Source organism: Berghia stephanieae, chromosome 11 (genome assembly GCF_034508935.2).
Source record: "Berghia stephanieae isolate SIO BIC M18660-M18661 chromosome 11, UCSD_Bste_1.3, whole genome shotgun sequence".
Lineage (NCBI taxonomy): Eukaryota > Metazoa > Mollusca > Gastropoda > Nudibranchia > Aeolidiidae > Berghia > Berghia stephanieae.
The window spans coordinates 19,024,939-19,034,166 of record NC_088370.1 but is presented as its reverse complement, the minus strand read 5'-3'; the positions used below and the strand labels follow the sequence as shown (position 1 = coordinate 19,034,166).

The 9,228-nt window shown below is 38.5% G+C and overlaps 1 protein-coding gene across 5 annotated transcripts in view; it reads right to left on the bottom strand.

The window, feature by feature from the left end:
- LOC144956276 (neo-calmodulin-like) overlaps positions 1-9,228 on the bottom strand; it is a 109,534-nt gene that overhangs the window by 33,555 nt on the left and 66,751 nt on the right. The gene's annotated exons all lie outside the window — the stretch shown is intronic.

The following is a 9,228-nucleotide window of genomic DNA, read 5'->3' as shown; positions in this document are numbered from 1 at the left end:
TCTCATTATATAATTCCCGCCTTTTTTTGTGAGTTACGAATCACAGTCTCCACAGGTAGAAAACGGTTGGGGCTGCCTGAAGCCGGTGATCGTGAAAATAGGATTCAATAGTCGTTACATCACTTCCTTTCTAATGACGCATGGTAACTTAGCAACACTGGCTCTAAACTATCGGAACAATGGCGGACGCCCGTATGAAATATTTCTCCGCGAGCATAAAAGCGTATCCAGAGGGGAAAAAACATAAATTTGATCATGGTTTGACTTTTACACATTCTGGTCACAAGACATATGAAAAGTTCTAGCCAGCATGAAGAATAAAAAGTAATGATTTTCTTTGTTTAGAACCAAGATGGCTGCCGTTGCCGGGCGGCGTGACGTCAGACTACTGAATCCAATTCTAACGAAAGAGTGAAATCGGAGAGACTTCGAATGGGGACAATAGAGTTTTGTTCCCATACGAAGCCTCTCCATTTTCACTCTTTCGTTAGAGTCTCCAAAGGGTATTAGATCAGAATGACATAGACACAGATTTGTGAACTTAGATATTGATTTTATAACAAATAGGAGTTGCGAGTTGTTTGTTTATATATATATATATATATATATATATATATATATATATATATATATATATATATATATATATATATATATAATTTTTTTTAAAATTATTTTTTTATCTTTTATTTTGCGTTGTGTCAAATCTTAACTTCACCATTTGACATTGTATCCTTGAAGAGGCTGTCAATATCAAGCATCTCTCTCTCTCTCTCTCTCTCTCTCTCTCTCTCTCTCTGTCTGTCTGTCTGTCTGTCTCTCTCTCTCTCTCTCCCTCTCTCTCTCTATCTATCTTACACCAATAGTAGTCCTTCAGAGCCATTTAGGCCCATGGAGTCGTAGTTTATCCCGGTTTAGCGTATAGCGTGAAAAAGATAATAGAAATTGCTTGCTATCCTTTGGATAGGACGCTTGTCTATGGCAAAGTAAGTAATTTCCGCCAGATCTAACAGAACAGACCCAACAACTACCCAATCCCATTGGGCAAGCGGTCAGAAAAAATCTCGACTGCACCCGGGATCGATCTCGGTCCCTTTGCGTGTAAACGAGTGCTCTATCAACTGAGCTATCGGGACCCCCCCCCCCCATCTTACACCAGCGTCCCGATAGCTCAGTTTGGTAGAGCACCCGCTTCACACGCAAAGGGACCGAGATCGATCCCGGGTGTAGTCAAGGTTTTTTTTTCTCTGACCAGCAGTGAATGGGTAGCTGAGTCTGTTAGATTTGGCGGAAAGTACTTTGTGATAGACTTGCGTCCTTTCCAAATGATAGCAAGCAATTGCTATTGTTCGTTTCACGCTATAGAAACCGGGATAAAAACCGGCTTCATGGACTGAATGGCTCTGAAGGTCCACTTTTTTATGTGTATGTTACAGTGAATGACATAATCAGTCGGATGGTGAAAAGGTTTGAACTGAGATATTGCAAAGTTTAGTTAGAAGGTCATTTTTAAAAAATCGAAAATGAGTTCTTGTCATAAATGATTAAATCAGCCCTTTTTGTACATCTTCGGGAAAAATCAAAGCTTAATTTCACTTCTAAATATTTTTTATAGCTAGTCAAGTTAAAAAAGTATGAAATTTGAGAAAAGTTGCTGCTTACCTTTCCCATACATCTGACCATAAGTTCATGAAAAATCACCCGATTTACTTCAAAAAAAGATAAAAATGCTCTGGGGAGCATATTCTTTCAGAAAATGCAAAAAACAAAACAAAACAAAACAAAAACAATGAAAAATGTTCACCTTCCGGCTGATTATGTCATGCACTGACTCAAATGGCTGCCTCTATTCTCAACCCCCCCCCCCCCCCCCCCCCCCCCCCCGGCCGATTGGATTACCGAAAAAAACGTCGCCGGCTTTTTGCGATTTGGATTTGATTGATATTTTTTTTTAAATTGTGCAACTTGTGACAAGAAACTTAACAAATTACTGCATTACAACCTTTGGATTAAACATACAACAATTGTGGACTACTTTTTATACTATTATGAAGACTAGCATCCCGGGGGTGAGAAAAGTCACTTGGGACTCAAATACAAGAAGTGATTGTTTTTTGAGAACCAATTAAACGAGATATTCTTGACAAAACCTTTGAGTATTTATGTCAACAATGGCTACGGTTAGACTCCGTTGGTTTGTGACGAAGAAAAAATGTGTGTGTGTGTGTGTGTGTGTGTGTGTGCGTGTGTGTGTGTGTGTGTGTGTGTGTGGTTGTGTACTAACGAAAGAGTGAAAATGTTCTGTTTTGTTCCCATACGAAGCCTTTCCATTTTCACTCTTTCGTTAGTATTTTACGATCACCGGCTTCAGGCAGTTTTCTACTTTTCTGTGTGTGTATATGTGTGTATATATGTGTGTGTATGTGTGTGTATGCAGGTGTGCTTGTGTGTATGTGTGTGTGTGTTTACGATGTGTGTATGTATATGTGTGTGTATGCGTATGTATGTGTGTTAGTGTGTATATATGTGTGTCTGTATATGTATGTATGTATGTGTGTTTGTGTATGTGTGTGTATGTGTGTCTGTCATAATTCCAGATAAATCACAAATTACACGTGAAAGCCAAAGAAATAACAAATATAATCTAGTTATGGTTAATTAGATGGTTACAGGTTATTCTGCCAAACACCGGAAAAAAAAATAAGTCGCGTATTTAAAATTTTGGCCAGAAACTCACACCTAAAATATTGATCGATTCAAACGACATTCATCTTGGCAAAAAATTCTCAAACCTGGAACTTCCGCGAAGTCTCAGGTTTGAGGGGTTTTGCTGAGATGAATGTCATTTTAGTCGTTCGATATTTGAAGGACGAGGTTTCTGGCCAAAATTTTAAGTACGCGATTTTTAAAATCTTGTTTCCGAGTACAAAAGTATAGGTTTATTGGCATTTTCATCACCTTTCCTTCAAACATCTACTAATTATTAGCAATCTCTTCTCCTCCCCCCCCCCCCTCGCCTCTCTCTCTCTCTCTCTCTCTCTCTCTCTCTCTCTCTCTCTCTCTCTCTTTTCTCTTGCTCTCTCTATATGCCTTTCACTTTCTTTTCTCTTACTCTCTCCCTCTCTCTCTCTCTCTCTCTCTCTCTCTCTCTCTCTCTGTCACTGTACCCCCCCTCTCTCTCTCTCCTCTCTCTCTCCTCTCTCTCTCTCTCTCTCTCTCTCCCTTTTCTTTTACTCTCCCTTTGTCTCTGTATCAATCTCTATCTATCTATATATCTTCTTTCTATCTATCTATCTATCTATCTATCTATCTATCTATCTATCTATCTATCTATCTATCTATCTATCTATCTATCTATCTCCCTCTCTCTATCCATCCATCCATCTATCTATCTATCTATCTATCTATCTATCTATCTATCTATCTATTATATATATATCTCTATCCATCTATCTATCTATCTATCTATCTATCTATCTATCTATCTATCTATCTATCTCTCTCTATCTATCCATCCATCCATCTATCTATCTATCTATATATCTATCTATCTATCTATCTATCTATCTATCTATCTATCTATCCATCCATTTATCTATCTATCTATCTATCTATCTATCAATCTATCTATTTCTCTCTTCTTTTTTCTTTCTTTCTTTCTTTCTTTCTTTCTTTTCTTTTTTTCTTCTTTCTTCTTCTTCCTATATTTCTTCTTCTTCTTCTTCTTCTTCTTCTTCTTCTTCTTCTTCTTCTTCTTCTCTTCTTCTTCTTCTTCTCTTCTTCTTCTTCTTCTTCTTCTTCTTCTTCTTCTTCTTCTTCTTCTTCTTCTTCTTCTTCTTCTTCTTCTTCTTCTTCTTCTTCTTCTTCTTCTTCTTCTTCGTCTTCGTCTTCTCTTCTTCTTCTTCTTCTTCTTCTTCTTCTCTTCTTCTCTTCTTCTTCTTCTTCTTCTCTTCTTCTTCTTCTTTTTCTTCTTTTTCTTCTTCTTCCCCACCACCTTCTTTCTCTCCCATTTCATACCTCTGACAACTCATTAAGTCCACATCAATATATTATACTCACGCCTTCCAACCTGACACGTCATGCCTTAGGCAAGAGTTAGAATCCAAAAAGTTTATCGAAAATAATTTCGATAGGCAAACACCATTATAAGCAAGATACCATTTAATAAACGCAGTGGCTATTTTTACAGTCCCGTAAAGATGGTTCTCGGGGCTATTTTTACAGTCCCGTAAAGATGGTTCTCGGGCTATTTTTACAGTCCCGTAAAGATGGTTTTCGGGGCTATTTTTACAGTCCCGTAAAGACGGTTCTGGTGGCTATTTTTACGGCGTTGCGGTAATAGATTTATAAATAGTAACAGATTGGCTGAGTAGACGCCATAAGCTCTAAATCTAAAACTCTCACTCACTTCGTTCAGGTGCGGCTAGTTAGCAGCCCCTCTCTCTCTCTCTCTCTCTCTCTCTCTCTCTCTCTCTCTCTCCTCTCTCTCCTCTCTCTCTCTCTCTTTCTTCATTCTTTCTCTATGTCTTTTTTTCTTTCTCTTTCTCTCTCTTCTCTCTTTCTTTTTACTTTCTCTTTTTTTCTATCTCTCTCCCTCTTTCTTTCTTTCATTCTTTCCCAATCTCTTTCTTTCTCTATTTCTCCCTCTCTCTCTCTCTCTCTATCTCTCTCTCTCTCTCTCTCTCTCTCCCGGTCTTTCTACATTATTTCTTTTTTCTCTCTCTCTCTCACTCTTTCTCTATCCCTTTCTTTCTTTCTTTCTTTCTTTCCCTATCTCTCATTTTCTCTCTCTCTCCCTCTCTCTTTCTTTCATTCTTTCCCAATCTCTTTCTTTTTCTATCTCTTTCTCTCTCTCACTCTCTCTTCTCTCTCTCTCTCTCTCTCTCTCTCTTTCTTTCTCTCTCTCTCTCTCTCTCTCTTTTTCCTTTCTCTTTTTCCCTATCTATCTCTTTCCCTCGTGGTACCTCAAAGCCTAAGCAGAGGGGTCTGACCACAAGGTGAACACCCGCTTTGGCGGAGAACAATAAAACAACCTCCTAACTGGGAAGGGAGGAGCAATACAGCGACCACTCTTGTCTGGTCGGAACAAACACTGGGTCAATCGGTAAAGTAGTAGAAGCAACGCGATGGTGGGACCAAAGTAAAATGCCCTCTCCACCTCAATGAGGATCAGTCTTGGGCACCTCTATTCTTTTGGATCATGACCGCCCATGGTAGAGAATCATCATCATTATTTACTTTCTTTTTAAAAACAATATTATTCAAAAGAACAATATTTAAGCATGAGGTGTTTCGCAATGTGCATCTTTACCATGGACATCCACATGGGGGGGGGGGGGGGGGGGTAGTCATTTGTCCACAATATGGTTGGGAGGTGGGGGTTCTAAAATTATGGTCAAAATGTGCCCAATTGGTTTGTGAACGGCCTCTTTTCTGAAATTGGATTCAAACCCACTCTCACGTGAGAAGACTGCACCCTGAATGTTAGACGTCTACGTCTTATTGTCTAAATCGTTAGTCCTTCCTGACTGGTTATACTGGTAAAGTATAAACAAAAGCCAACCTGTAAAGTATTATATCTTGAGGGTGTCGACTCAAGCAGGAACTAAATATACTTTCAGTGTTTGATAATAGATCTATATTATGTATGTTTGACAGAAAACAAAAATCAAGACATACAACCTAACCTGCCCACTGATGATAGAAAACGGGCTGTTCTGTACTGCAAACATAACTTATGAAAAAAAATAAAATTATATGTAATAAAAATGACAGTACCGTAAAAATCGCTAAGAGAATTGACTTTACATTAATTGTTTGTTAATTTTAGTTTTAGCTTTAGATATAAATATGTTAAATGAAATTAATTTTGCTTTCATTCACCGCCTCTAGATCTGTACATCTAAATATCGGGAGAAATGATATGTAAAGTTTTGTGAATACTGCAAAAAGATGATAATCTATAACTATGCGGATAATTGAACAGAATCGCATCAACGCCGTAAAAATAGCCATGAGAACCGTCTTTACGGGACTGTAAAAATAGCCCCGAGAACCATCTTTCCGGACTGTAAAAATAGCCCCGAGAACCATCTTTACGGGACTGTAAAAATAGCCCCGAGAACCATCTTTACGGGACTGTAAAAATAGCCCCGAGAACCATCTTTACGGGACTGTAAAAATAGCCCAGAGAACCATCTTTACGGGACTGTAAAAATAGCCCCGAGAACCATCTTTACGGGACTGTAAAAATAGCCCCGAGAACCATCTTTACGGGACTGTAAAAATAGCCACTGCGATACTAAAAGACTTCCTTCCCGCCTCTGGGCATTTCATGAGACCAACGTCTGTTATACTCTGATAAAGGACCTATATAAAAATTGTGGACAGAAAACGCGTCCTTCAAATATCGACGACTAAAATGGCCCTCATCACTGGCGGTCGGTCAATAGAGCGAAGTTGTTTTGTGCCGCCCTATATTTTCCGTAGATTAGCATGTCAACCAAACAAAAAACTTCAATTTTAAAATTTTGATAAAATTAAAAATTTAGCACATACTGCTTTTTGTTTTGAATTTAATATTTGATGACTCGTGCGTCGCTCCGCGAAGGTAGCGTCAAATCGGCACGTTTCATTTTTCCCCCGTTGCCTGCGCGTGGTGACAAAGAGCGGAGGGTGTGGTGTGGTGGGGTTTTTTTTTGGTTTATATGAGCCAGTATTCGTTTGGCCGTCCTGTCCTTATCCTATACTCTGTTGTACCTTGAAGAAAGTTAGTTACCACTCCCCAATCTCCCTCCACCCTCCCTCCCCAACTAACTATTGTCTTTCACTGCTAAAATAATTAGGCCAAGACGGCCAATCTAGCGATGCACGCCCTGAGGTCCTACTTGGGATAAATTAAAACCATATCAGTTTTATCACTGAAAGAAGAGGCTTTGCTTCACTTAGATATACGGATGAAAAGAATGGCAATAAATATATATTTTATCATTGTTGGTTTTGCTTAAATATATATTAAATATCAAAAAGAACAGTAAACAAAGTATGCACCGAGAAGAGCCCCATGGTACTATAAATAAAAATCCCTGACCCCACGGAGTCCTTCATCCCCGCACACTCCCAACGATCCCTACTCAACTTGTATTGTGTGCATTGTCTAATAATAGTATAATTATAAAGATGTCGCTGATTGTGTGTGAAGTTAACAAGTGCTTTGCGTTTGGAATTAAATGTGGATTTTTAAATGCAATTATTCTAAAGTTGGGTGTCATACCGTTAGTATTCAGAGGAAATGTACTATCGCTGTTGTCATTGTTTATGAAACCTACCTGTTTTTATCTTGAATCATTTTATTTTAAAAAGTTATTTCTGTAATTTGTAACCAATCATGAATCATGTTGATTTTTTAATTGAAAATCGATTCCGACACTTATCCCCTCAAGAGAAAATAGTGGTGAAAGATTTAGGTCCACACAAACCAGTGAATTTTAACTTAGTTTCTAACACACCGAGGAGACAGCGCCGATTTAATAATGATTATTTTTAAAATGTTGAATGGTTACTGCCAGTGAAAGCCGTAAAACGCTTCATTGTTTTTATTGCTTGATTTTTGGCGATGTATGCTATAACGGACAACAGGAGGATTCAGTGATATTGCGCACATCTCTCAGGCACTGAAGAAACATTCTGAATCAAATAGCCATGTCACAGATGCTGTTAAATATAAACTTTTCAACGTTGTAGATATAAGAAATCAGTTGGAAACAGGACATGCTGCGTCTGTGAGTCGTTATAATGAACAGGTGAAAGTTAACTGACAAGTTTTGTCCAAGATAATTGATGCTCTTTTGTGAGTACGTCTCGTTAATATTCTAACACACACACACACACACACACACAAATACACGCACATATGCAAACAATTGCAATACCCCACTCCACACACACACACACACACACACACACACACACACAAAGTAGGTCAAATTAAGTTAAATTAACTAGACCAATAAAATTTGATTCTGTATTTCGGATTTGTGCCGCCTTAAATACAATGTGACCAACCGCCCCTGGCCCTCATCTTGGCAAAAACCTCACAAACTTCACTTAGACTTCGCGAAGTCCCAGGTTTGAGAATGTTAAACAGTCTGACACTAGAATGTAGATAAGATTTCAGGCTACGAAGAGAGGCTATTAGAAATATCATTTTTTCATCCCGCCCCCGTTTATTAAATACAATCAGATAACTCAAATTGTGATGTCTCATTGTTGTCATGGAAATACTCTCAAACCAACGTAATCTATTGTCCACTACAACAATGTTCAAGTAAGACCACACTTGCGTTCGGTTATGTGCACGTAGAGAGTAGAGACGACCATCTAAACTAATCTATTTTTTTGGAGTGACAAAGGGAAAGAAATAAACAAAACAAAAAAAACAACAAAGAAAAAAAAAACGAAAAAAAACCAAAAAAACAAAAAAAAAAACAAAACAAAAAACAAACAAAAACATCGCAAATTGACGCCATTATTTTCTCACCTCGTCATCGACAGCCAAAGTTGAACTATTTTTAGAAAGAGAATCACGTGACATCCACGACGAACAAAATGGATCCAAACCGGAGCCTCCGCCAGGCCCGTGGCTGGGCGTTGAGAATCTTGAGCCCTTCGGACTTCCAAACGAGGCCATTTTTAAAAATCAAAATGGCCGATAAACAGTTTTATCTACACACTAAATTATATGACAACCGTTTTGTTCTTTCTGACATCATGAATTAATTCCTCATTGCTCCAATCAGATCACTCCGTTTTATCGAATCGACTGACAATGAAAGAAACTTGAAAGTGAATCATAACGTCGTTGAGAATAATATTCCTGTTCCAGCGGAAATCTTCACTTTCATGTCCTCTGAGTCGTGACAATTAATCTAAGCGGAAAATCTTACAATATTAGGGTATAATCATTTTCTCAAGACATGAAGTGAGTAGGAAAGTGACAGAAGACAATAATAGAGAATTAAAATGTCGCGGCGGCGATGGGTGGCTTGAACCTGTTATGGCAATTCCGCCTGGCCGGGGAGAGCGTGACTCTACCGTATGAGCTATCCGCCAATCATTTTCTGGTAGAGCTTGTGACTCACCGTCTCGAAGCGGTTTTATATGTGTGAATCGGTGTGCACTTATTTGCAGGTCTGATAACTTAATTCCTTATGGCCTCATTGTTGTAAT